This window comes from Syngnathus floridae, chromosome 4, assembly GCF_059516105.1.
Source record: "Syngnathus floridae isolate MCC-2025c chromosome 4, RoL_Sflo_1.0, whole genome shotgun sequence".
In the NCBI taxonomy this organism is placed as follows: domain Eukaryota; kingdom Metazoa; phylum Chordata; class Actinopteri; order Syngnathiformes; family Syngnathidae; genus Syngnathus; species Syngnathus floridae.
The window spans coordinates 19,803,344-19,830,817 of record NC_142416.1 but is presented as its reverse complement, the minus strand read 5'-3'; the positions used below and the strand labels follow the sequence as shown (position 1 = coordinate 19,830,817).

Genomic DNA, 27,474 nt, shown 5'->3' with positions numbered 1-27,474 from the left:
AATAGAATCAGATATTTTCCCTTCTTTCTATTAAGATCAAAAAAAGTTCTTCTTGGAAGTGGTGACACATTAATCACTTTTCCAACTCGCCGCAATCAACTTGCAGCTCATTTCAAAAACATCTTCAGTCCATACAAGAGTCACAAAAAAAAAATGGAAAAATCGGTCGCCCTTGATTACAGGCTGCCGATTACAGCCCTGCGTGGTGGAAGTCGTAATTATTTACATGCCAGAAGATGAGTGGCCTGGTGTTAATCTACACCCAGGACCTCCTTCACATCAAAAGTGTGTCTGATAGTGTTGTATAATTTAGAATTAAAAAAAAAAAAAAGTTTTCCCTTAGGGCAGGAGCATGCGATTCATTATTCTAGTTAATAACGATACGCTGTGCTCGTATGTAAGTGCCAACAAGTTTGTCATCACAAGTTTCATTATAGCTATTTTTTTTTTTTGTTATTTCCCTCCATTTTATGAACTTTAATAACTCAAAGGCAGCATGTGGCCAATTTTATTATCTTTGTTGCAAGGACGTTTTTTTTTTGGTGTGAAAGACTCCACAAAAAAGATGACTTCATCATTTCAAGATAAAACATCAAATCTGCAGCGAAAATAAACGAAGGCAAATTTTATTAGCCGACTCGAGTCCCGACCACATTTCCCTTCCCGGGAAGTCCACATCCCGTATTACGGCCTGCGACGTGGGTGGCACGGGAAGGTGCGGAAACCCAGGCTATACTTTAAAATCCCTATTAAGTGTTTTTTTTTTTTCCAGAAAAATAAGAATCCAAGTCGTGTTGAACATGTTTTGGTGTGCGCACCTATTAATCACGCCTTGTGGCTGGCTGCGTGGCTTCCAAATGAAACAGACGCTTTTTTGCTGTTAAATGGTGAACAAGCGAATTTTCCCACCTCTGGGAGGAGATGAGTTTTTGCTACATGAATTTTCGATTCTCTTTTTCCTTATGCTATTCATTTGCTTTTTTTTTTGACAGCACGGTCATCTGTATCAAAATGCTACTAGCTGGTGATTGAATCAATTGACTTCACAATTGTGATTCCATGATTCGACTCAAAACGATTATGATACGATTCTGCACAAAATGGAAATTAGTTGACATTAGCGTAACGTCTCCTTTTCGATGTGGCCAATTTTTTTGGTCTAATCCACACGTAAAGTGCTGATATAATCACCCACGTGGTTTTGCTGAGTCAAGCAGGAAGCGGCCCGATTTCAACGCAGCGGCCGTAAACGTTGTTTTGATTCGTCATCCCCCCCCCTCCCGCCGTCGATACGACGATAACGAAGCATTATTATTCGGCGAGTGTGTTCCACCAACGGGCCGGAATCCATTTGAGGCTGTTTACTTTGTGCTAACGCTAGTGAATCAATGCTTCAATGCGGGGGCATCGATCTCTCTTTCTGACGCCGATGCCAAAAAGGCAAACGAGGCAAGAAAATCCGGCCGGGTTGAATCGGAATTTATTCCAGCCGCATGCGTCACTTTGTGCGTCACTTTTCTGTGCTGCGCGCACGTTTGACCACAATCAGCCTCGGCGAGACCGCGCGCTCTTATTTATGAGCCGTACACGCTGCGCTAAATTGACATTTCCAAATAAAAGTTGCTATAGGAAGCAAGTTTGTCTTCCAGGGTCAAAGTGCCATTAACTGCTGACTCAGCAATATTTCAACAGCCAGTCAAGGAGTAGAAGTTGACCACTGTAGAATAAAAGCAAAAATGTCATAACATTAATAAATCTAATGAAAGATTGATATTGGAATAAATTTGAGCGTCGGAGGAGTTTGCTGTATGAATGGAGAGAAGCTTGCGTGTGCTTGTGAAGGAAGGAACAGATGCAGAGGTGGTGGGATTAAGACGAATGCAAAAAAAAAAAAGGGTCACAGTATCAAAATTGCATAAGCCTCTCAAGATAAGCAATGAGAGATGAAGGGATGATCCCACACCACCCAGGAGAAGAAGCTAATCACAAAGGATTGGAGATTTCAATGGGAGACTGACAAGCCACCGTGTCAGCTCTCATACAAGGTCGACAAATATAGTTTTTCAACCTTAATGCAGATATTCCACTCAAAATGCCACTGCTGATTAAAAAAAAAAAGTAGCAATGATAAAATAGAATTTAAAATTTCTTTTAACTTTTGCTTTCATAATTTCTTGTTATATTACAAGATTTTAATCATTTTTATTTCATTTCTTAATTTTATATTTTTCTTAATATTAATTACTTGTAATTTTCATACTTAATATTATGACTGTTTCATGTAATTTTGATTTATGACAAATTTTTATTTCAAGTGCGGATAGTTTTATCATTACACCAATTGTGTTACAATCGGTACACTCATATTATTATTGTACTGTGATCGTTCTATGTCAGCATCAAGCCTCTGCAAAAATTTTACAATGCTATATCCCAATTGGCATAAATACGATTATTCCACACGGTGTTCTTTATTGTAACCAGCGCCACGTTTAATGCGAAGAAAGTCAAACAATGTGGGTCATGTGGTAGCTTTGACGGGATGAGTCGAAATCGCCATTATGTTTCAAAGCAGGTCAATCCTAATCTGGGAAATGGCATGTCGTCGTATTCTTCATCATTCCGTTCATCCTCAAATAATCCCTCAGCGGATGACAAGCGAATGCGTGCAGTGCGCGTGCCGCATCTGTTACTCAACTCAACTTTACGATGTTCAAATATATGATTTAGTATATGTAATTTGCTTCTTTCTTAAAAAGTGAGCTGCAAATGGGATGAACTAGTTTTGGAATACATGAATTCTTTATCCTCTGCAAAGAGCTTCAAACCTAAATTCCAGACTTTTGGTGTCCTTTCATTGCGGGTCCGATTTTTTTTTTCCGTGGTTCTGGTTATGATTGACAAGCATAGCAATTGTCCTCTTATTTGGTGGAGCCGCCCTTTGTCACCCAACGGTCCTTTTATCGTCTGCCAATTGAAACGAGCTTCCGCGGCGGCATGTTGTTTCATTTTAGCCCGTCAATGTGCGGTGACAGATTTGGCGCGGTGCGTCGAAATGGATCAAAGTGGAAAAAGAGCAAAAGTGGGGTCAATACGCTTATTGCCTTAAACGAGTCCAATGAAGCTTAAGAGGATAATCCCGGTGGAAATCCCTCGTCGTGGTGGCTGGCCGACATGTTTCCCAAATGATGTCATTTTTTTCCCCCTCTCCTATGTTTGCGTGTTGGGAGACCGCAACGGGACCATAAATCACACGGGAAGGCTCGTATTGGAACACTTTAAAAAAAAAAAAAAAAAAAAGGGGGTTATTGTGTAGGCAAAGGCAGTTTTTACTTACCTGTAGGCAGCTTCGTGCTTTTACGTGTACCCTATACACAATCACAAAACGGTTTTAATATGACTAGAAATGTTTTGTAAAATTATGGGATAATGCTTAAATATAATTTGTAATAATAAGAAGCATTAGATGAAAATTCTCAATTTTTTCCATTTTTATTATTTAAATGAATTCTTAAATTATTAAAATTTTCACTCATTGAATTTAGATTTTTATTTCATTTAATTCTCCCATGATTTATTTGTGTTGCTTTTTAATTGGAAAATAGATCCAGATTAATCACACCATGCGTACAAATTCCAAAAACCGCAGGGCGACTGACGAAAGTTTACCGACGCGATTCGGCTGTTGAGCGGCGACAAGAACGAGCGACGTTGGCGTCGCGGGAGCGTGTCCTAGCAAACGGGCTAATCTATGAATGCGGGCGGCCGTGAAATGTGACACGGGCTGCTGCTCAAAGCTATGCGGCCGTCAAACGCGGGATAATCTGTCACGTGCCGGCGTTGTGTTAAAACGCACCGGACTGTGCCGCACACATTTAATCCACCACAATAGCATTGTGTTACCTCCATCAAGAAGGTTTTCATTTACCTGCTTGGAGTCCAAACTCAAAGCTAACCTGCACAAATCCCGCGTGGTCTGTTCAATCTGTGCCAGGTGGGGATAAAGCTAAGCAAAGTCAGCGAAAATGGACAAAAATGCAAACTAGCACAGACGAAACCACGAGGCAGTACGCTCAAATGGGTCAAAAATGAAAAGTACATCTGGCAGGCTACGCTAAAGCTATGCAGTCGTCCGTGGAGTCCGTAAAAACAGTCCAAAATCAAAGTGAACTCGCATAAATGTCATGTTGAGGTGAAGCGATTGTCCGCATAATAATTTGGAATCAGTGAAAATCAAAAGCAACACAGCTAAATGTCAGGTTAGCGTTAGCAGTCTCGCATTCAAATTGTGTTTTCAAACACTGACTGGGAAATAAATCATTTGATTAAAAAGCGCAAGAAAAATATACCGCACACGTCATGTTATTTATCCTTCTGGCTAAATTGATGAATTTCAATCAACCTACCAACCGATGACAACCCAGAAATGAGGCATAGGATATTTGTGTACATTTCTTCTGCATTTTCAATTTCTTACAAAGTGACATGCAGTGACACGGATTGATTTGGATCTGAAAAGCCGCTATGTTAGCCTTGGGAGAAAAATACAAAGAATAGGCTGCTCGGAAAGGTCAAGCGATGGGTGCGACAGCCACTGGAATCAATCGTACAGAAATAATAATAATACAGTCGAGTGTCATGTCGTACATATGAATCGTCATTCGGATATTTTTGCTTTGACTTAAAATATGAACACGGCAAGTTCGGGTCAACTCACAAAATCAAGAGAACTTCAAAGAAACCAACAGCCTCAGCTAGCTTAATGCTAACATTACAATCCCATTGACATGCTAACAGTTAGCATGTCGCAAATGATATTTAAACAGAATGGATGTTGCTAGTTTCAACTAGAAGAACGCTGGCTCTAAATAATCTTCAGTGAGTGGTCGGCTCAAAAGGTGCGGCAACACCGTTGCAGTCGGCTAAATGTGCTTCCTAGCGTAAAATTGACCAAAAAATACGGCCGCGACCTGACTTCACATAAAGTCAAGGTCAGTCCCGTGTAAACTGCTTGATCCATTTCAAGGCGGCTGTCCCGCCCGACCTTCCTTAATTCCGTTCAATTCGAGTCGCTATTTTTGCCGGGCTTCCTGTGAAACGGACGTAAGACTTTTATTAGCGCCGGTGCCGGTGAGAGAGAGCGTTAAAAATGGAAGGGACGACTACGAGGGCGACGACACTTTGATTGGTCGCACTCTTTGGCTGCACTCTGCTGGAAATTAGCAGCCGGACCTCTCGTCGATGTTATTGACTTTTCACTAGCCTCCTTTAGCGACTATTGCAAAATTCGTCCAGCTGTCGGAACCGAACCGACATGTTGCTTCCACTCAGTGGTGTGAAGCAACTAAGTATTTGTACTTTTTTTTTAATTTATCTTTTTAAATTGCTACTTTTAGCTTGTAACGCATAGCGGCTCAATTCCTTTGAAATATTATACTTTAAACGATTCCATTGTTGTTTTCAGCTAATCGTTGACTCGATAGCTAAATGAACGCTCAAATAAGTTTACCTTTGATGCTTTTTCTCTGTGGGATGGGAAGAAAAATGACTCCTTGTACTCCAGACAGAATCCAGGAGAAAATCAATATGTTCTGACCGAACATGTTTGCAAAGCGCTTCATAATCGTTTTTGCTGCTCCACCGAAAAGTGAGCGACGTGAACAAGGTGTTGCGTTCAGAAAATCGTACAGCGACTGGAATGCAAATGACCACTCTTTTTTTTTTTTTTTCCCCATCTGGACAATCAATTCTCATTCCACTCTGCCGGTGGACGAGATTATGGCAGATCGGTCTTGTTGGTCTGATGTGGATCTATAAATAGCGCTATCCAGTTTGTGTGACGAGCTAAAATGATGAACCATCAATGACAGCAAATTTTCATCACAGATGTGAAATATTGTGAAATATTAGGCTAGCTGGAAACCCAATGGGGCCCTAACGTTTGGAAGATGCACCAATCCCTGGCTCAGGTGTTGTTATGCCAGAATTTTCCAAATTTTCCACTCCAGGGTTCCATAGCTAAGCCCCTCCCCTTTTCTCTGAGGCCCAATTAGTCCCGGTTGACACGCTGATTGACAGGCATTATCGGTTAAGCATTGCCGCCCACGATTCTCTCTGGATCGGAATATTCCAAATGCACACCGAGCAGAAGTCACAATGGCACCACTGGTTCAGGCTTAATTTGGCCTCCTGGGGGGGTTCCTAAAAGTCAAATATATCACCCCTTTTTTGGATGTTTATTATTAAGCCAGATGAATTCTGCCTAGCAACAAGTGGCCTACTGCCAGTTATAATCAACCGCTCTGAATTCCACCTTCCAACAATCTTAGAATCGACATGGCTGGCTCCAGAGTTAAATACAGTAGGAGCGGCCCGGTTTGAACTGAGGTCAATTCTATTTAAAGAGCAGACAGTCAGACCCCGGGAAAGAAAAAAAATAAATAAGAAAAAAACAATGAGGCAGCGGAACACGGGAGGAAGGCCTGCTAAATTAAAACCAAACAGTGAAGGAAAATTTGACAAATGGACAAAGAAAACAAGTTGATTGTCCCAAAAAAAATCACATTCAAATGATGTTCAAATGGGCTAAAATTTGAATGTCTTCGGCCAGCACTGGCGCGTAATGTGATTTTCAAATGATGCTAATCTTCATCGTAATCATCAAAACTGGCAATCACGATAGCTACTCCTAAAATCTAAATTCTTATCATTAATCATGTTAGATGAAAGGAAAAATTATGCATGTTCGCCTATTTAAAATCAGGCGGCTAATAACACGCCTGCTACTCGCTTTGGTTAAAATAACCTGAGGATTAAGAATTACACCATATTTTTTATTATCCTCGCTGCTTGTTTTGAGGGGGCGTTTCTTTGTCATGCAGTCCTCCCACTGAGTGAGGGGTGACGACATAGCTAGCGGCTAAAGCTAATCGCGACATAGCTAGCGGCTAAAACTAATTGCGGCAGTATGAAGGCAAAAACTAGCATAGATTCCATTTTTCACTAGTGACGGCGGCATTTTCCTTTTTATTATTTCAGACTGAATAGCTAGGAAAGCCCTCCAGAGATGCCGCTATTTGTATACACGCTATTAAAAAGTCATTTCTCCATAAAGTGTCAGTTTGAAACGGAGACTGATTAACTTGGCTGACTTGTAAAAGTGACACAACTATTGTGCCTCTCGCCATTTGCATTCTGTCTTTCTCCCGGCTCTTTGTCAGCGGGGATCAATACGCCATTTGCGTGCTAATGAAATCCAGCAATAATCCAAATGAAGGAGGAAGAATCGGCCCTCCCCACTTGACACGCGTTAGCGCTCCGCACATTCTCATTATGTTTCGCCGCCGTCATTAGCATATTCAATTAACGGCCCGTCCCTTTTGGAGGGGGGGGGGGGATCCTATCAGTGAATTCCCAGGCTCAAACTAGGATGAGACTAAAATCAAATAAATGCAATTTATTTAGCATTTGATGGAAAACTTTACATCTTACAACCGGTTACAATGGTTTGTGGCTTCTTTGCTATTTCCTTCCCCCCAAGGTCTCACAATTTATGCGACTTTAAGATTTTTTTCCCCCCCCAAATGTATGCTTATTGGTATTCTTCCAAAAGCAGCTAACCACACGTTGACCGCGGCGGATACTCGGCAGGAACAAAAACACGGACGTCGCACACGGAGCATGAAGGCAACGCAGCGGTCTGGTCACGCGTGTGGCCTCCTGGCAACGGGGAAGGAGCTTCGCGGCGGGCCGTAGCAGGCGCAGATGCTCCAGTCGCAGGGTTGCCGGCTAAATATAGCCCTGAAATCTCATCCCCGTGATGTTTTTCCGCAGGGGAGCGCCTGCCGCTTTTCAAGAGTCTGTCAAAACGCATCTCCAAAACATCTCGAAAATAGGAGCCATTAAGACGAAAACTGTTATCCGTCTTAAATACGTCCCACATAGAAAAAAATAATAGTTCAGTAGATTTAATTTCAGTCAGCATCAATTATTGATGTCTCTGAATTTTAAGGAGGATTTTTTATGTGCGTGCGTGGTTAACATTATTAAAAAAAAAACGGCAAAGGAGGAAAAATAAAGCTCAGAATTGGTCCTTTGATGCACAATAGACTCAGCTCAAGGTTGTTCTCGTACACCTCGTTCCAACAATTGTGTGAAGGTGTTCAGGAGGCCGTTCAGTGTCCAAGGCGTTCTGCATTAGCATGAAGCAAAAGCTCCTCTACATACATTATCAATCAACTTTATATTTTTCAAAAGTTTGCCGGCGCTTGTAATTTATGCGGCCGCTTGTTAATCACGTCGACTGAAGTGTCGTGATTACGCCGTTTCATTTATTCATTAAAGGGTCCAGTTCCACTAGCGTAGCAGCGCTAATCCAGGGTGAAATTGCGCCTTGATGGCGCGTGCCTAGCTAAGCGACACTCCGCCATTTAATTCATCATAAAATGTGACCGCCCCCTCGAGTATTTGTTGGGGAAATTAGATTAAAGCCATGGTCGTCTTTAATGTCCCTGAGTCGTCATCATCATGCTCAAGCAAAGGCAATTATGTCTCAAATGATGCTAATTGGTCGTTTGTCAAACGGCGTCCACTGCGGCTGAGACCGTGAACATTAGGGCTCGTTCATACAGCCTCAGTATTATTATTATTATTATGTGTGTGATGTCATCAGAAAAAAGCGAAGTTGTGTTTTGCAAGGGGTTGTGTTCTTCTTTTTGTGTCAAGATCTTGTCGCTAAAAGCGTTTTTGTCCAGGATTTATTAAAGAGCAAACTTTGCCAAGGGCCACTCACCAAAACCATAAACTCATTCCAAGCCAAAGACAAACCATAAATGAACGATTGCGGGAAGCTGAACAACCAACTGAGCTAGTTTGAAGAAGTAGCGCTAACAAAACTTCCTGTTTGGTGCGGGTAATTAAATGTCTTTAAATCAGATTTTAATCATAAATGAACTTTCCCACACAAATTAAGCTCCAATCATTGAAAACAATCGGATTGAGACAGAGTGTTAAAAGATTGTCGGATCAATCCAATTTCCTCCGATGCTAATCAGTGTTTTTATCGCAGCGTTGTGTCACTCTGGCGTCGAGATAGCATCTGTTAGCCTCTCTTTTAAGGTTGACTTTTTTTTTTTGAACATATCCAGCTGTGCTGTGCAGTAAAACCTAACCGAGAGGTATCGCCGACGTAGCGATTAGCGTGATTTACGGCTAATCCGGTGCAGTGTGACAGGTTTAGCCTCTGATTATGCTGCTAATCTATTCTTGCCGCGAGCAGACCGAGCGCTTTGGTGCTTATTTGTGTCCTTGTCCACTACAACACTATTGATCCATTGGCTAGTGACGCCTTCAAGGCATCTACTACCCAGAATGAGCAACCGATGCTCAATTTCTTTTCCTAATATCATTTTCAACGAGATGATTTAATCCCAAAGTCTTACTGACCATCAGGCCTTGAGACAGTGATTTAAAGCGCACCGTCGTAGCTAACATTAGCATTTTGAGCTAACAACAACTTAAACGTTTATGTATCCTTAACCACCAAATCCTTACTTCCTACTCTTAAAGTCTAACCCTAAATCTAATCTGTGATCCAAACTTTGAAGCCAAACCTACAAATACCCCTCGACCTTGATCCCAATCAGCCCATTGTTTCACCAGTCAGCCAATCAACTTAAAATTGTGACTTCCAATTGTGAATGACTGCCACTAAATCCATTTGCTACTCCTTGAGCCTGCCCATACATTCAATTAGTCTTGATTAAGGGCCCGTGATCTCATTCAATCAGAGCGGAGGGCGCTGAGTACTTAATTTGTCCTTTTTTTCCTCCATCTTGATCGCCATGGTGATCCTGGAGGACGACAAGGCCAAGTAACGTCTTTCATCTGCTGTCTGCAGTTGCGCGGCAATTGATGTGTTTCTAGGGTGGCTCGAAAAATGTGATTCGTTCAAAGCAAATTTGGCTATAGTGGGGTGGACAAAGGGGAAAAAAAAATCATAAAATGTCGGGGGGAGGACTTTCTTCCCTTGTCCACCCTCTACTGCGCCCCTGTGTACTTTAAATTAAGTACAGGGTACTTTTGCCACCTCCGCATTCCACACATCATAATGACTTGGTTTCCAACGAGCACTCATTTGCCATCATTAAAAAAATAAATAAAATCGTTTCCTTTCCGCATGCCTCCTAATTAGCCGCTCGTAAATCAATTCAAACAAAAGTCACGATATATAAAAGCTCTTTTTGTGTTTGTCGGAGGAGCTCCGTGTGAAAACAGTTCTGCAAAATAATGAGAGCAGCTTAATTGCGATTGAAAGATGTGTTAGATTTGCACAGAACAAGGGAAAATGAAAGCGAGAACAAAACGTAGCTGAGATGGAAGACATCTCTTCATTAAAAATGCTCAGGGGAAAAGGCTGTCAAAAGAAGCTCGTGACTCGCTTTCATCCACGCTTGCGCAACAAAGAAGCAAAGAAAGAAACTAACACCAAACTTCAACTCAAACAACTGTGCGGGTTCGTCCATGTTGGCTAACTCACACAATGGACAGATGAGCGAAATAAAAACTAAGTACAAAGCGCTAGCTAACTGTGAAGCATTAATCAATGTAGTACAACAATTTATTATCTCTTTTGGCTAACAAAAACAAAATACTTCCTAGTCTAAGGCACCTTTACAAGCTAATGCTATTCCATTCAGCTAATGAACGAAATCACATTAGCTTGTAATGCTATATAGCGTGTATCCTTAACAGATATATAAGAATAAAAACAAAAAAACGACTGCTAGGCTAAAACTAGCACGTTGTATACTGTTTGTCCACGTTACAGTTGCTACTTTGCTAATGCTACACTAGCTAAATTCTCCATTAGACATCATAGCATTCCTTTAAGTTGTCTATTTCTGGTTTGTTTGAAATAGAACATGTGACAGGTGCAAAACTAAAGGATTGGGGAGCTCAGCGATTGACTCAGTCTCGATTACTTCCCATAAGCTTCATCGGTTCGTGTTTTCTGCCCGTCTTCTAGGCCAAATCCCGCAAAGCGATCAAGCCCAAAGAGGATTTACCAAGTTAATCTAGCCGTAAGGTACGCAAAAGAAATTAGCTTAGTTGGACCGTCAGCTGGTGCTGGTGTGCTCCAGTCACGTAGGGTCACTCAAAGTATATCGGGAGTCAGTCAGATTAACCAATCCATCAACCGATCAGTCAATCACCGCCCTTTGGATTTAATCCAAATAGGCTACAATCAGGAATAGAAAGATGGTGCTGCCAAGCGCGAGTTAGATGATTATTCAAGGGCTTTGTTACAAAACAAGCTGCAAGGGCCCTTTTAATTACACTTATTAAAAGCTAGCAAAAAGTCAAGGTTAGCTCGGGAAGGTTTGGACAAAGTCGCCGCCGACAGAAGCGCAAGGTACAACCCACCAGGGTCTTGTCGGATAAAGTTGGCTGAGACTGAAGTGCAAAAACGTGATCGGCATTGAACGTTCTCATCAAGTAGGAGTTGAAAAGGTTCCGTTCGCGGTCACGCCGCTCGATTTACTTTCGTGAGATTGACGCGGACTAAATAAATGTGATTTTCGAGGCTGTGTAAAGGAGCAACATTTATAAGCTACTTAATGAAGTAAGACCTTTTTGCTACCGCACGATTTGGCTAGATGGAATTGATTCAGAAGGATTTTAAGTTTTGGTCATCGCGCGAAATGGCGGCAACACTCGAATCGTCCGACAGTTTATCGCAATCAGCCCAAGAATATTTTGAGCGAGCGGCCCCGCATCGGTGGGAGGCAAACAGCAATAAGAAGGCTCGCGATGAAAACGTCCGATTAGCCAGGGAGAGCCGAGGCTCACTTCTTCAGATAATTCACGGCTAATCTGCGCTCTCCAGGTGTGCACCTAGCAAAGCCAGCACTTTGCCAGAGATTTCCTCTCTGGCCGCTTATCTTGTCAGCAGGAAAAGCACACATAAACTCACAAACAATAAAAGCCTATCAAGGGAAGATGCTTTCAAAATGCTTTTCGCTCTCATGTCTTTTAGCTTTCATGATCAGTCACTAATTTGATCCATCAGGAAATGTTTACAGACGATAAACTAACGCAGTCTGTCTTTACCCGAAGGAGATCCATTCACGCCAAACGTTTTTGGTGAAATCGTGCGAGGCTTATGCACCTGAGATCAAGCCCTCCCCCCAAATATTTGTTTATTCTTGTAGTTGTTTACTGATTAAAAAAAAAACCACGTTCCAAAAATTAACAAAAATACTTTTATAATGTTGCATTTTTATATTAAATTCTTTAAAAATATTGTTTCACTTGATGATAATGATTCCCCCCCCCCTCGAAAGAAAAAAATTGTTGAAAATATATGGCTTTAATTGAATCTATTTTTTGGTCTGTAGTCTGTTTGGTTTCTAACAAATACTTTTGTTGCCCTGCAGATGGAAAGAAAAAGCAAAAAAAGGAATGAATAATAAAACAGGCTGATATCCGAGTATGCTTCAGTCCAATTTATAATACAAAATAAATGACCTGTTTCTCTCGCTTGAAGCACTTTTACTTTGAAAGAGCCTCGCGCGGCCTTGCGCTGCTGACTCAAAAGTGAATGAAAAATCTCGCTGCAGGCCAGAAGGTCATGTTTCTTCAAGAAGTCTTCCATGGCTGGCGGCGGCGGCGGCAACGTGTCGTCTCCTCTCCACTTAAGTGCAGTTTCATGACCGCCAGTCTATTAAAAGCAGGAATGAAAAGTTACGAAAACACGCACTCTGGCAGCAGAGAAGAATCCACACAAGATACATTTACTCGTCGAGATGTTTTGTGCACGCGCCGTCTAACTAGGAGAGAAAAAAAAAAAATGTTTGTACGCCACAAAAAAGACTGGAGCGTAAATGTGCCGCTTGGTCCTCATTAAATGCTAACCTTCATTGCAAGCTATTCCCTATTTTTGCCCGCCCAAACTTTTTGGGCTTTCTCGCTCTCTCTTTCCGGCGACTCAGCAATTCTGCGACTATTATTTCCAGCGATTGGTTTCTGAGGGAACCAGAACCTCGGGCGCGTGTTCCCGCTCGGCAGGATAGACGATAAAAGCGCGGCCGGCCGCTCTGTCTCTCGGCACGCCGATGCGGACGGATGCAGACAAACTCTCTCTGGGCTCGAGCCCTGCGGGCTGCGGTCGCGCTCTTCCGCCTCCTCCTCCTCCTCTTCTTCTTCCTCCTCTTCCTCCGCACAGTTGGCCATCTCTCATCGAGGCACATTCTCATTGGCAACATTGCAATGTTTCCCCGCCGATTTGCAGGTTTAATCAAGCGTTTCCGGAATTGTAGCACAAACTACAACAATGTTGGCAGAAAGTTTCTTTTTCTTTTCTTTTTTTTTTTTTCCTTCCTGTGCTTTAAATCAACATCGCGGCTTAAAATATTCAGATGTCGAGGCCTGACACAACATTGGTATTCAAGACAGCCTGCAAATTCTGCTTTTTATGCCTGTGATATTAATTATGATACTTTTTAATTCCTTTCTGAATATTTATAAAATCTTGAGAAATATGACTTGTAAAATCGAGTTAGCTTAGCGACATACCTGTGCGCTATCCGGGCATTGCTATGCCCTCAACTCAACTCATTTCTCTTCGGGACATTCTGTCGAAAAAATGGTTTTTTTTTACGTATAAAGAATGAAGCAACACATTTGAGTGTGTTTTATTAGTTTTTTGATTCATGGCAAGCAAAAGTGAAGCGTGCGATAGTGTAGTTTGCCTTGTTGTTGTTGTATTGATGTTATTATTTGCACGCCATCGGCAGCCACGTCACGCCGGCTTGCTTTGGAGATTAATGGCGCGGGAAAGAAGAACAATGAAGGAACAGCGAACACAACAAATCAAACCTTTGCAACTTTTTTTCCCCCCTCTTATCTCTGATTTTAAGGTGACATCGTGGATAATTTACACATTTGTCAGTGTGCCTCCTGGTATAAATTCATTTGGAAAAGCCACTGTCCTTGAAATGTGTTTTGTTTTTAAAACAGTGCTTCATAAAACTATTCTCGTTGACTACTTTTGAGCACCCAAAGTATTGCCCTCTTAATTTCATATAAATTTCAGTTTTTACTTTTGATTTCATTTCAAATTTTCAATTATCCAATTTTTTCTTTTCAATTATCCAATTAATCGATTCTAAAACTATCCAATAGTGACAATAGCTTTCTATGCGACCAGTTCACGTAAGCACGTTAGCCACAGTTGTCTTTGGCGGCTCTCTTTCAAGCAGCGCACCTTCGCTCCTTATCAGATTCCTCACCAAGTGTTGACCTTCACATTCAGATTATCAAGACACCTCGCCCCTCACCGCCAGCACCAGCACCAGCCTCCCCTTCCTCTCATCAAAGTCTGGCTAGATAAGAAGTGACTGCTCAGTGACTGATAGAGACCTTCCGCAGCCGAGAGATTTTCTGTTATCGGGCCAAAAACCCAGGTGGGGCGGCGCGCCAGAGCATATGGCACCGAACCACGACTCAATTAATCCAATTTTTATTTTTTAAGTTTGGCTGCCACCGTTAAACTAACCCAATCATCTGCGACATTTAAAATTCGGCGAATTCGTCAGCCAGCCACCAAGGGGCAAACACCTGGATAGCACAAATTGAAATGAGGCTTAGTCAGATGCTCGTGCCTTGAAAGAAATCAACGTTTGTTGTCCGGAACTTCATGATTGTTAGATTTATTCAAAGACCCCTTTGTACAATTTAAATTCTTGGGTATTTTTGAAATGATCTTTTCATCTGAAACAGAGCACACAAGAAGATTGGGTAATGAACGACATGCTAACAGCTAGCGACTGCTACCAAGCACCAGATTCGATTCGAACATGATTTTCTTTTTTTTAATGGAAACATCAAATCCTCTCTTCGGGTTAATTAGCACACACAAAGTGAGCGGCCATGTTGATTCCCCGGCTGCTGTTCTCCTGCCAAGAGGCGTTGCAGGTGGGCCAAATAACACATGCATGGCCTTTGTAGGCGGCTTTTAATTGAGTCCCACTCTAACGCAAAAGCAGATGGTACGACGGCTAAGGCGCTCGGCCAAAAATAATCACCGCGGCGCGGGCGCACGTGGCGAGACCTCATTTGAGCTGCCATCAAAGTGGTAGTAGCGGAAAATATGGCGGTGATGTCCAGTTACTTTTGTCCAGCAGTATAAAAAAACAAAAGTATTATGTCATCAAGTGAACTACAATTCCCAAATGACTGCTGGACCTTCCTTTTGCAATGAATACAAAATATATTTTTGGCTACTCTGCTCTAAGTGGCTGAAATTCTGCCTGTGACCAAAAGGGGGCGCAGTGCATCAACAGCTGTCTGATTTTACCGCTTTAAAGGGACAGTTTCGGAAACTTTCTTATTCGGGATGACTCGGATTCACAGACGTGGCGCTTTTATGTCGGCTATCAAGAGAGCCCCTTCATGCGGATACCGTTTGTCTTTTTAACGGCACGGCACCGCAGTCGCTTTTATGACGGAATAAATCTGAGCGCTACAGACTCGTCGTGTTCTCTCACTGTTATTTCATATTTAATATCATTCCTTGTTCAAAGTCTGCCAAGATAATTTTGCGGGAATTTGTTTTTTTTTTTTTAAAGTTTGAAACCTTTAGCTCAGCTAGAATCTAAAGAATTCGACCCGCGCGCCGAATGGCTAGCATAAATGTGATGCTAACCGTAGGATAGGAAATGGAAATGTCTTGGCTCAGTTACATTATGAGCTTGCTTATTATAATTATATATATGCTGATGTCGCACGGTGGCTAATGACAGGCATGGAGAATTTTTATGGCTACATTAGAGCAGGAAATGGATCTGATAGCAGAATGGAAAGTGTCACATTTAAATAATTTCATAGATGCTAATGTGAAGCACATAAAGCATTTACATAACATTTTTGGTCTGGTTTCCCAAGGAGCACCTGAGGCTCACTGAACCTGTATCGTTTGTTTCAGACGTTGTATTTCCAAATCAACAATTATTAATTCATGAACTCTGTATAACGATTTTTCTTATCAGTGTGGGCAGACTTTGGCATTTTTTGTCAATTAACATAATACAAACCACGGTTTACTTAACAAAGCGATAATGAGGCCGCAAAGACAATGAAGATAATTAATAAATGTCTGAAGATAATTAGTCTTGTTAAAGTAATTAGCTTTTGGCTAAAAGACGTCAACAATGAGCGGTTGGCAAGAGATGTTTTTAAAAACATGCACCAACATGGGCTAATTTTCATATACCCTTGATTATTTTGCAGAAAATTAGCGCCGTACTGATGAGAAAAGGCTTGAACAGATTAATTAAAAAAAAATTTCAATGAGAAAGATTTGGAATAGGAGTGCTTTGAGTTACAAACAAACTCACCACACTGGGATGGTTGTGTGCTGTCCAAGGTATTGTTTAAAACGGCGGCAAAACGGGGGAGGTAAAACCCCCTTTTCGTCCTAGTCGTATCACTAAAACGCTGTTATTAAGATAATAAGAGTTATAGACGAAGGAGGCTGAAAACAAAATGAAGGAAATAAATGATAGGAGGCAGCAAAGCAGCGAGGCAAAAAAATACACACAAGATAATCCTTATCTGGAAGCGGTCAAGGGTAAATGCCGACACTCCCGCGTGTGACATTGCAAATAACCCAAGTTTGTTTACTTTCAACTATAATAAACTTAATCTGCGCTTATTCTTAAAAACGACCTTGGAGTTGCCTGACGCACTAAATGGGGCCTTTTATTGATCACACGTCGTGCTTGTGTTAGCCTTATAGCCTAGCTTTGGTAATGCATCTTAATACATCATAAACATTGCCTCCACTTATTTTATAATGCGCACAAATAAAGGCCTCGCCCACCATGGGCAGTATTTGCAGAAATATGGTGTTTTTTATTAAAAGGTAAAAAAAAAAAAAATTGTCAAGAGGCACTAAAGGCGCATTTTCTTTTAGTGCAGATGAAATGAGAAACTTGAGTCTAACATAAAGCATAAAGCTTTATTATGATGGTGAATCATACACAGCGCTGCTACTTGAGCAGGTCGCCCACTCTGCCCCCCCCCCCCCCCCCCCCCGCCATATTTCACACTTGAAATCAATAGAAGGCAAGTTCGAGCTCACATAAAGTCGTACGACAACCGTCGCCTACGTTTCATGCAGGGATGACCACATGTGAGCTAGCATAAAACGGCATTTTTTTACTTTTTTTTTTTTTTTTAACGGGCTTGAGGACAGCATGAAAACGGTCTGTAATGGTGCAACCTCCTCAATCCATTCTGCAAGCGCTCGCCTCCGCTGGCGATGAGATTCAAAGAGGCTCTCGCACCCCCTCGTTGCCGACATGTCGGTCCGCTACTCCTCTTCCACTCCAGTCGAGTGGCAGCGAGTGAAAAAAATTTGTGGCAAATGTTGTCTGCCTACGGCTGGGCGATATTTTGTTTTGTTTGATACGTAAAAGACAAAAATGTGAAATACATAGGCTCATTACGTTTGCAGTGTGCGCTTTGTTTATAGAATGCTAGCCTAGCTAGCGATAAGTGCTGCCTTCTACTGGTCGGAATAAGACATTGCACACTAACAGCTATTTTTTATTTTCCGACATTCAAAAAGATATCTTGTAATCTTTTTTTTTTTTTTGCCAGATCACCCAGCCGTCACAATTCCGACGTCCATGGGTTTTAATTTTAACTCCCGCCTTTCTGTTTGGAGCAAGTTCGATACACAGAAAATGGATGGATGGAGAAAAAAAATACATCGAGTAATATGTCACCTTCAAGGGTTCCCGTAAATGCATGGAAAAAGCCGCCCACTCGCTGGGCTGTTTACACTGGAGAGCGGCCCTGATTGTTACTTGAATACCGAAAAAAAACTCAATGGCTTCAAATGACATCTGGATGAAGAAGTGCGAGATAAAAACGGATGAGGGCTGTCAACTTTGACTGGAGCAAATTATCCACTGTAGACGAGAAGAGAGAAAGACAATTATGGGCGAATGACAGCTGCGGGGAGCGGCGTGATAAACGGCACGTAATGCGCATTCCACCCCCCGCTGAGTGACGGAGAAGCCAATCAAAAGGTGGCGGCTGAGAGAACGGGGGAAAGGAAAGGTGGGGCCGGCCGACACTCCAACCGAGTCCATTGTGGCCCCTCGCCAGCTACTTGATGATTAATGCCAGCGCGTGCAGGTGGGAGCACGGAAGCGTGGAGTTAGAGATCACTCCAGTCCACATAGGCCCAAAAAAAAAAGGAAAAAGAATTTTCTCGTCTTTTCTCGCAATTATAATTCAATTATCCAGCCATTTGACAGCCGGCTCGTAACTCAAATCAATTAGGTCACTCGTTCATATTTACCTGGGGGGGGGGCGTGTTTTTCTTTTTCTTTTTTTTCGTCCACGATCGAATTTGCGCGGAAGCCTCAACGAGCTGTGAAGGTTGAGGCGAGAAAAGACACGGATTGACACTCTTCTGACCGTGGAAATGTGTTTACACAAAACGGCTGCCTTACATAACTAGCAGATGGGTAGCGCGCACGCACACACACACACAGACACACACACCTTTGCAGCAGATGGATACTTCATTATTGCCGAGAAAAAGCCAGCCTTTGTTTTGAGCTTAGAGGTGGACCGGCAGTCAATTTCCAACACTAAATGAAGTCAGTGTGCACTTGCTAGACTTTGGTGCGAGTACGTGGACGCTTCACACACATTTTCCCAAAAGTGGAGACATGTAGTACCTTGACAGGTGTGCTGAATGTCTACGCTCGGCCTCCAATTTTTTTTTTTTTTTTTTGGGAAAGACAAAACGAGTCAAAGGCATAACCAATAAGAGAGAAAATATAACGTAAACAACATTTGGATTACAAAAGTATACATTTTCCCAAACGCAGAAATGTAAGCAATTGTTCAACTCGGTGGCGGTTGGACTTACGACTTGTATTCCCGTGGCAGGAAGTTAAAGTGCAAATGCGACGACGCGAACGGGAAATAGATTCGTGCCCCCCCCCTCCCCCCCGCGGGTTCGAGCGCATTTTATTGCGATCGCCCAGATTCCATTACTACGCCTGCTGTGTTGCTGAGCACAAATACAAATATATATATCAGGCCAAGGATGACTTATGCGCGACAAGAGAAATTGCATAATAAAGCCGATTGATCGCCTGCGATCCACACAATGGACATTGTCGTCCGACATGGCCAAGTTACTTCTTCTGGATTCCAGAGACTCCTCCAGCTCATCTTTGTCAGACTCATTTTAAAATCCTCGTTAACAAGTTGTTTGAAACCCTCTTTGTGCCAAGACTATTGTAGTCGGGGGGAGGGGCTAGAAGAGCAAATAGTTTTTCAATTCATTTCAATAAAACAAAATGTTTTGATCTGAAAATTGAGTTACAAGCTTGGCACAAATTCAACTTGTAATTCAACGTATTGCTGTATAAGTCTAATCATATACCTTCTAAATAACCTTGCATTACAATCAGACCTTTCTACACAACATTAACTACTTTGTGTGTGCAGATGAATGTGTGTGCGTGTGTGTGTGTGTTTTTACCGTCACGACCAGCGCAGTGCGGCTGTGCTGTGTTTAATGGTCCAAAAGGAGTGCAGACGCCAGTAATGGCCCCTCATTGTTTTGCAGCTTACACACACACATGCACACACACACACACACACACACATACACACACATTGTATGAGTGAGCCTCTTGATGGCAAGTGCACATTTCGTTCCAATGTCAGCCTATCCAGTGTCCATCTTCACGAATTACGATGTGGCCGAGCGGGCTCCTTCAGACTCGATTTACGGAGCGCCGTCCGTCCCCGTTGGCTTTTGGTGCAATTGAAATCAGAAATTAGATTGCCATGAAATAATGTTTCTATTTTGGGTTTTGTTCAAATGTGCAGTCGCGATCAGGATGGACAGTTTGGACTTGGTCGGTATTAACTTCATCTGGTTCTTTGGTGAACAGCCATTAAATTGGGAATGTTTCCTTATTTTATTTATTTATTTTTTTTTTAATGGAATAATTTAGCACGAGTTGTACTTGGCTGCAGCGATGTTGTATAAATAATGCTAATCAGTTTGCGTTTCCCCGAGGCGGAGATGCGTGAAAAGGATGCAGGTACATCTATCTCCAAAGTGTCCAAGCACGCCACTTTGATGTTGTGCCTTAAGGTCCTCCCAAAAAAGATTTTTATCTCCACTTTTTTCACGCCGTGCATCATGTGAACGGGAGACTTGATTTGTGAGTCGGTATATTTGTTTTTTTTTTTCCTTCTCCAAATATGCATCGAGAGAGTAGTCCATTCCACACTCCAAATCGTTTGAAGCACATTTTTTGGGCCATTTTCAAGGAATGTCCAAACCCAAATTTGACCTCAAGATTCTGCCCAAAACTTTTTTTTGTATGCACAGTACTTGTCGTAAAACACAAAAGCCTCTCTAAGTCATCTCTACAAGGTTAAGAGGCGAGATAACCTCCCCAAAGGAGCTCCACCGAGTCGCTGTGTGATTTCACACTCACGCTGGACTGGATGGAAATGAATAAGAACAAAACATTTATTTTAAAACGGACATTTAATTGTTATTTAGGTGACAAGAGCAACATTGGGAGTCATTTCATTATTTAACATCAAATTGAAACCCTAAAAGACTTTGTTTTAATATCATAGACGTAATGGAGCCAGTTCATTAAACCCCGCCTGCCCTCTTCTAGAATTGGCGCCAAGCTCACCGTATAGTTTAAGCGCATCACATCTGCCGCGAAACAACGGCTGACCGGGCCCTCGTCCAAACAGAGTTCCAACAAACTTTCTGAAACTCTGCCAGGGTGAAACGACGACGCCAACACAATTGGATGCAAGCAGTATTTATTTTATTTTATTTTATTTTATTTTACAGAAACATCAATGGACATTTCTGTATATGCACCAGTTTTATTTTATTTGACAGGGACATTTCTGTAGATGCACCAGAATTAGACAAGTGGCTATTTAGTAGAAAGTGTGGCCCAACGTAAAAGTGGAATAAAATAAAAGATACGAGTAAAACTACAACCCTTCACAATTTAGCGACCAAGTACACCAGATTTTGCCGATACGTCAAATTTAGCAAGTGACAATATTTCTTGAACAACCACTGTTCGCTTCTTTATTGATTTCTTTTTTCAATTTGATTGTACAAAACGTGGCTTTATTGCTATTTAAGAGCCTTTTTGCCTTTTAGCGTCCATTTATCTGCCAGCTGAGCGCCCGTTACATGCAACGGCGCCGGCCCATAAAGGAGAGTTCATTTGCCGTTGTTACGTCGAGTCATAAAAGCTGAATTTTGAGTTACCTTCGACGCGGAATCATGCGATGGGAAAATTACAGCTCGGTGGAGCTTGGAAAAAAAGGGAAGTCATCAAAAATGACAATGTGGAAAAAGCTTTTTTACAATCAAAATGTCGCTGCAAATGTTCCTTTTTGTGCCGTGCATTTTGTGGTAGCATCTTAAAGCGGAAGGCAATAAATAACATGCATAGATTTCATTTATTTCTTTATTGATTTGAAATATTGCAGTCTGGCATTGATCATGGGAGGCAATATCTGCAATAGCCGCCATTTATCTTAGTCAGGTTCACATTGATTGTTTTTTTTTTTTTTTTTAGCGAATATGTTCTTTCTGAGGACTTACAAACTTTCTCTTCTCATGGAGTACAAATCACGTTTTGCACGTTTGCTAATAAACGAGCATGATTAGCCGCTGCTGTTTTCCCCCTCACGCCGTTACAATTATGCTACCGCTAACGTGAGCCAAATGGAAATTCTCTCCATTTTGTGGTTGCGGACCACCCGTAGTGAATTTATGAGCCTCCCACTTGGCCCAGTCAACACGCCCGCATGCAAATAAGCTCCGGCACTTGTACGCGGGTGACGGCCACGCCGTCGCTATTTACTCTCGGGCGGACGACGGGCAGCTCCAAAGGTCAAGCGGCAGACGCTCGCGGTTTTTCCGGAAAGCCGACACCGGCGCAGCTGCGATCGCGCCAGCCTTCTTTGTGCTGACAAATAGAGCTCGTTAAAATGAACTATTCATTAATGACTATTCACAAACAGCAGGCCTTGAGCTAATCTACTCGCCTTGTGAAACCAAAAAAAAAAAAAAAAAAGCATTTGATTAGCATAGCGGGTATTTTTCGGCTAATGCAATTTGGAAACAGCCACATCTACCTCCGGCTGTGAAATGTATTGACGTCGTGAAAATTGTTATGACAAATTTAAAAAAATAATAAAATATGTAGGCAGGGGGCCTATAAATCGAAAAATAGTCTTCTCGAATTTGAAAAGTTTCCAGTTTGGGTGTTTGGGGAAGACGAAAAGATTAAAATCTTCTGGCGATTGAAATCGAGCAGGACCGCAACGCTCCGAGGTTGTTTCCGAACAAACAAACAGATTTCAAACGAGCTAAATTTGGGCAAATCGACAGCTGAGTAAAGGATGATTAATTATGTCGTGGTGTGTTTTCAGCAGCGGCGGCGGTGGCAGTGCGTGCCGTCTATTTACATTCTCTAATTGCCTCTCCGAATAGTGGCTAATTGCTTCAGCGGTGCGGTCCCCCAGGTGGGGGTAGGTAGCGGCTCCTCGTCCAAAGCCGCCGTTTGTAACGCAATCTCATTGATCTTAGCTTTAGTTTCCTTTCATGCACGTCGGCGCTGAGATTTCACAGTGTTGTGAAAATAGATCAGCTTTCAAGGCAAAAAACGGTGGAATGCGAGGAATTCATATTAGCATAACCACTTACGAAGGCATGGCGGGAAAAGTGACCAACGGCAGAGGACGAATGGCCAATGGGTTATTCATGGATGGATGGATGGATGGATGGATGGATGGATGGATGGATGGATGGATGGATGGATGGATGGATGGATGGATGAGCTACACATTTGGGCCCTTCCCTGGATTCTGAGTCCCTTTGGCCGAACACATCCTCTTTTATTCTTTCTACCTCTCCTCCAATAATCTGAAAATTTATACGGCGATTTTATGGTCCAATAAGAATACAAAACACCCCTGAAATGACTTTTTATGAGAATGGCGCCTCTACGGGATGCGGGTCCGGTGGGGCGGTCCAAAGGTGGAACCGAATGAATGATGATGCTAATAACATGCTAAATCAATGCATCCTCTTCCCTGCTGGAATATTTAAGTCTCATCTGATGTATTTTTGACTCTCCATCGACATCTGCCATGACCGCCGGCTCCCCGGCAGGCCGCGCTGTCGTGAAATATTCACATCATTTTTTTTTTTTTTGCTGAGGTCATGCAAATTTGATGACTTCTCGGTGCGCTGAAATAAACATTCCGCTTTGTGAATATTTGAACGCTGATTAGAGCTCACACATCCGAAGCGAAGGATGGACTTAATGACGAGGCCTTTTAACGGCGCTACCGGAGTCGGAGAATGGGGGCGGACATATCGTGATTGGGTTTCCCACTTTGAGGAAGAATCCCCCCGTCATGTTTTCTTGGAGTGCTTGGGGGAGTGGGAATTGGCTCTTATTACTTCCAGCCTGAATGTTGTTTTGGCGCATTGACAGCGAGCACTCCCCCATGGTCGCCTCACTTGATTTCAGAGTCATTTGGACGCGCCGGTGTTGTCGTGGGGACCGCTCTCGCCATTTTGTTTCATCCGCACGGACTTGAAACATTTCGGGAGAGAGTGAGGCATATGCTAAATGGGGTCTCGATGGATATTTGGAGAGGTGGGGGTTTTGGTGTATGGCTTTTGTCGGAAGGTGCTTAGACTTAGAATCGGATTTTAAAACGATTCTGGAAAATACTGAGTATTTGTGCGTGCTCCCCAAGGATTCTGGTGCGGCTCATACTTAATGAGCCATTTAGCAAACAGCTAATGAGCCATCACACACACACACATACATTAGCCTGTTGCTGAGTCGGCATTGTGCGAATCGAGCTAAATGCCAGGTTGCGCCAAGGCCGACGCAGTCCACGACCTTTTCGACACGGCCGGATCAATACGGCTCGCCTTAACACGGCGTGCATTACTTTAAGCGTACACTTTAAAAAGGTCAAGAGTGATAAAGGAAGTCAGAAGCTGCTGTTTCAGTTGACTGTTCAAACATCCGACCCGACTTACACTCCGGTTTGCGTTGAAAACATCGTTTCAACATCAAGAGGGTCCAGCCGCTTTTGAAAGGCCGCCGCGTTGCTTCCTCGGCTTTTGATTTTTTTTTTTTGGTGTGTGTGTGTGCAAAACATTTCCGAGGTTCCTCGCTGAAAGGGAGGCGTCAAAAGGCGGCAGGTGTTTGAAGTGCGGGTAAAACGGAGGTTGCGAAGGATTAAGGTGTTCAAACAAAACGCCGGCCGTCCCTGCGAGCCTTGATAGGCGTGTGGGAACAGGCTGTGCTGTGACGCCGCTATCAAGAGGGACCAACTTGCGGCATTGCTTCAAAACAGACGGAAGACTTTGAGGCTGAACGCCCAGCAAAAATGACGACTCGGCAAAACCCACAAAGTACCTTTAACAAGCTTCAAATGTCGTTTTGACAGCGACTCTTTGTTCATTCATCATTAAATTATTATTTAATTTATTTAATATTCATTCATCTTATTTAGTTAGTCCGTCTTTTATTTTACATTTATTCCTCTTTAGATTTTCTTTATTTATTTGTTTAATATTCATTCATCTTTATTTATTTCACATTTATTCATCTTTAGATTTTATGATTCATTTATGTGTTTATTTATTTATTGCAGGATTATATTTTTATTCTAATTACATGTTACCATTTGTACATCAACTCGGCCTCACAGTGGTTTTCCGAGTCAGGTAACGTAGCTGTGTGATGCTCAACACGAACACTAATTTAAATTCCTCTTCAGGAAGAAAAAAAATAACACTTCCGAGTCAATACACCTGAGAAATGGACTACATGATTGGCACTTGGCCTCGGAGACAGCTCAATCCCATGTCATCGCTGCCACGCATCAAATATCCATGAATAAGCACAGCCGAGCGAGCGAGCGTTCCGCCGTAGCCGGATAAATTAATGTCAAATCCGCAGCGAATATTTAATCTTACACGCTTGCGTTATCTTGCAGGTGAACACGCTGAAGGTTGAGCTATTTTTAAACAATCTGCATGGAGCCCATTTAGGGGGGGGGGATAATAACGTTAGATTTCTCCAGGAGAAAACCGCGGGGACTGTCCGATCGATACGCAAGTGTGTCGTTCCACCCTGATAACAAACATGGAGACAAGAGTCAATCAATAGGTCTACTGATTTATTCCGTCAGAGTTTTGGCAAGTGACCACTTATCCCCGAAAGATCCAAAACACTGCAAATTATTCTCGGATTTTAGCGGAATGATCAAGGAAGACAAATGTTGGTTAGCGTCAAGACTTGACGTGTGTAAATTTGCATTGTACATTGTCGACGAGCCTTTCCTGAACTTTTGAAAGCACATGCAAAATTTGGCGCTCCCAAACTTCTCCCCAAAATCTCAACAAAACCTGAAAGACTTATGTTGATTTTAGACGACAGAACAGACGTTGCAAAACTGGGCACACCTCAATCCTGATACCACAACTATTCAAATTATGACTTTATTCTTTGGGAAAAAATAAATATACCATATAATATATTAGAAAAAAAGAATATATATATATATATATATATATATATATATATATATATATATATATATATATATATATATATATATATATATATATAACAATATAATATATATTATCACCAAAAATAAAAAAAATAAATTTGGGACAGGCCAGCTGTCTCCATTTGCCAATTTCCCATGTTCCTATGGCACATTTTTAACAAGCACTAAGTTGACAGCAGGGGAATTTCTTCCATGCAAGATCACAAACACCAGCCACCATCACTTTCAAGCGAAACAGCTGCCCCTCGCAATTGCATCGAGGAACAGCAAAATGGGGACACGACAAGACTGCGTTCACTTCCCAAGACACCGCCGAGATGTCTTTCCCCTGTCGCAATGTTGACATTTGTGTGTTTCTCTCTGTGTGTGTGTTTGTCTTCACGCTAAGCTTGAGGGAGAAGTCCATCAAAAATTAATGAATGCCAATCTCGGTCCAGTTTCCTACCACTGAGCCCCCGCGGAGGTGGCAAACTCCTGCCCGTAAAGACCTAGTGGCTTATTACAATAACAAAATTGTGAGAAGATTCCATCCTCAGGGTGGCTGATCTGCTGTCCCCACACACACACTCACAAACTTTATCATCAGAGGAAAAAAATTCACTCTTAACACACTTCAGACCACAAAATAATCTTCAAGGGTCATTTCATAAGACGGTCACCGACCATCAAACTTGGACAGCGGACACTCGGCTCACTTTGTGTTCGTTGCAGCAGCTATGTACTTTTTTCCGGACGCGCTTTCTCGCCATGTTGGCGTCTCTCCGGGAATCACCGTCAATAGAATCGTCTCTTTTTCCGCTTCAGGCTGCTCCATTAACGATTTAGGGGAGCGTGTTTTTGGTTTTTGTTGCTACAGAATAGCATGTTTAATAGCTACGTGAACACGATAGTTTGCCAAAGGAGGCGATTATGCAAATGACTACTCTAAGCAATGGTATCCTCTTTTGAAGAGCCACGACAAGGACGCTCACGCAACACGCTCGTCACGTACATATTGCGCTATAAGCTCAACTCGTGCTCCTTTAAGGTTCTTTCATTTCATCCCAGGAGTGATTCGACCAAGATGTGAGAATCGGGAAGTAGCCGAAGGCCCCGGCGGACATTCCCCTTAAGCTTTGGAAATGTGAGCGGCCGCTATTAGATAAGCAAATGTGCATGCATAATGCATCGTCACGACGGCGTTTGGATTTTTTTTTTTTCGCTGCTAAGGTGCCAGCCGAGCGTCTTGTCGAGCATTTGAAGTGTTAAATGCTGTCTGCTGTTTGTAATTTCATCTTTCTTTGAGCGGCAAGAAAAATGCATCTGGAATCACGTTCAAAGCACTGTGAATATTCCCGTTGAAATATTAATGATTCATTCTTTTTATTTTTTCCTAGAGAAAAATATTTGTTCGTGGGATAGTGAATTCTTGTAAAGTTGCAGCTTCTTTTTTTTTTTTTACTATTTTTATTTATTTTATCATCTATTCATTGATTTTTTTTCTCTCAAATGTGTTTCTTTCCAAAATTCATAGATTTCTGGTCGGACGACTCATCTTTAGATTTATTATTTAATCTTATGTCTGGAATCACGTTCAAAGCACTGTGAATATTTCAGTTGAAATATTAATGATTCATTGTTTTTATTTTTTCCTAGAGAAAAGTATTTGTTCGTGGGATAGTGAATTCTTGTAGAGTTACTACTTCTTTTTTTTTTTTTTTTTTACTATTTTTATTTATTTTATCATCTATTCATGGATTTTTTTTTCTCAAATGTGTTTCTTTCCAAAAT

General features: G+C 42.1%; 1 protein-coding gene and 1 long non-coding RNA gene across 4 annotated transcripts in view; one reads left to right on the top strand and one right to left on the bottom strand.

Moving 5' to 3' along the window:
• The window catches only part of fat1a (FAT atypical cadherin 1a), a 103,856-nt gene that overhangs the window by 33,562 nt on the left and 42,820 nt on the right, over window positions 1-27,474 (top strand). The window lies entirely within an intron of this gene.
• Window positions 12,314-13,168, bottom strand: LOC148399800 (uncharacterized). 2 transcript variants are annotated; one of them, XR_015858122.1, is made up of 3 exons: window positions 12,916-13,168; window positions 12,529-12,721; window positions 12,314-12,431 (listed from the first exon to the last, which is right to left on the bottom strand). It is a non-coding gene; the product is annotated as an uncharacterized LOC148399800 (long non-coding RNA). The 2 variants fall into 2 exon arrangements; XR_015858121.1 differs by lacking the exon at window positions 12,314-12,431 and having other exon boundaries at window positions 12,492-12,721.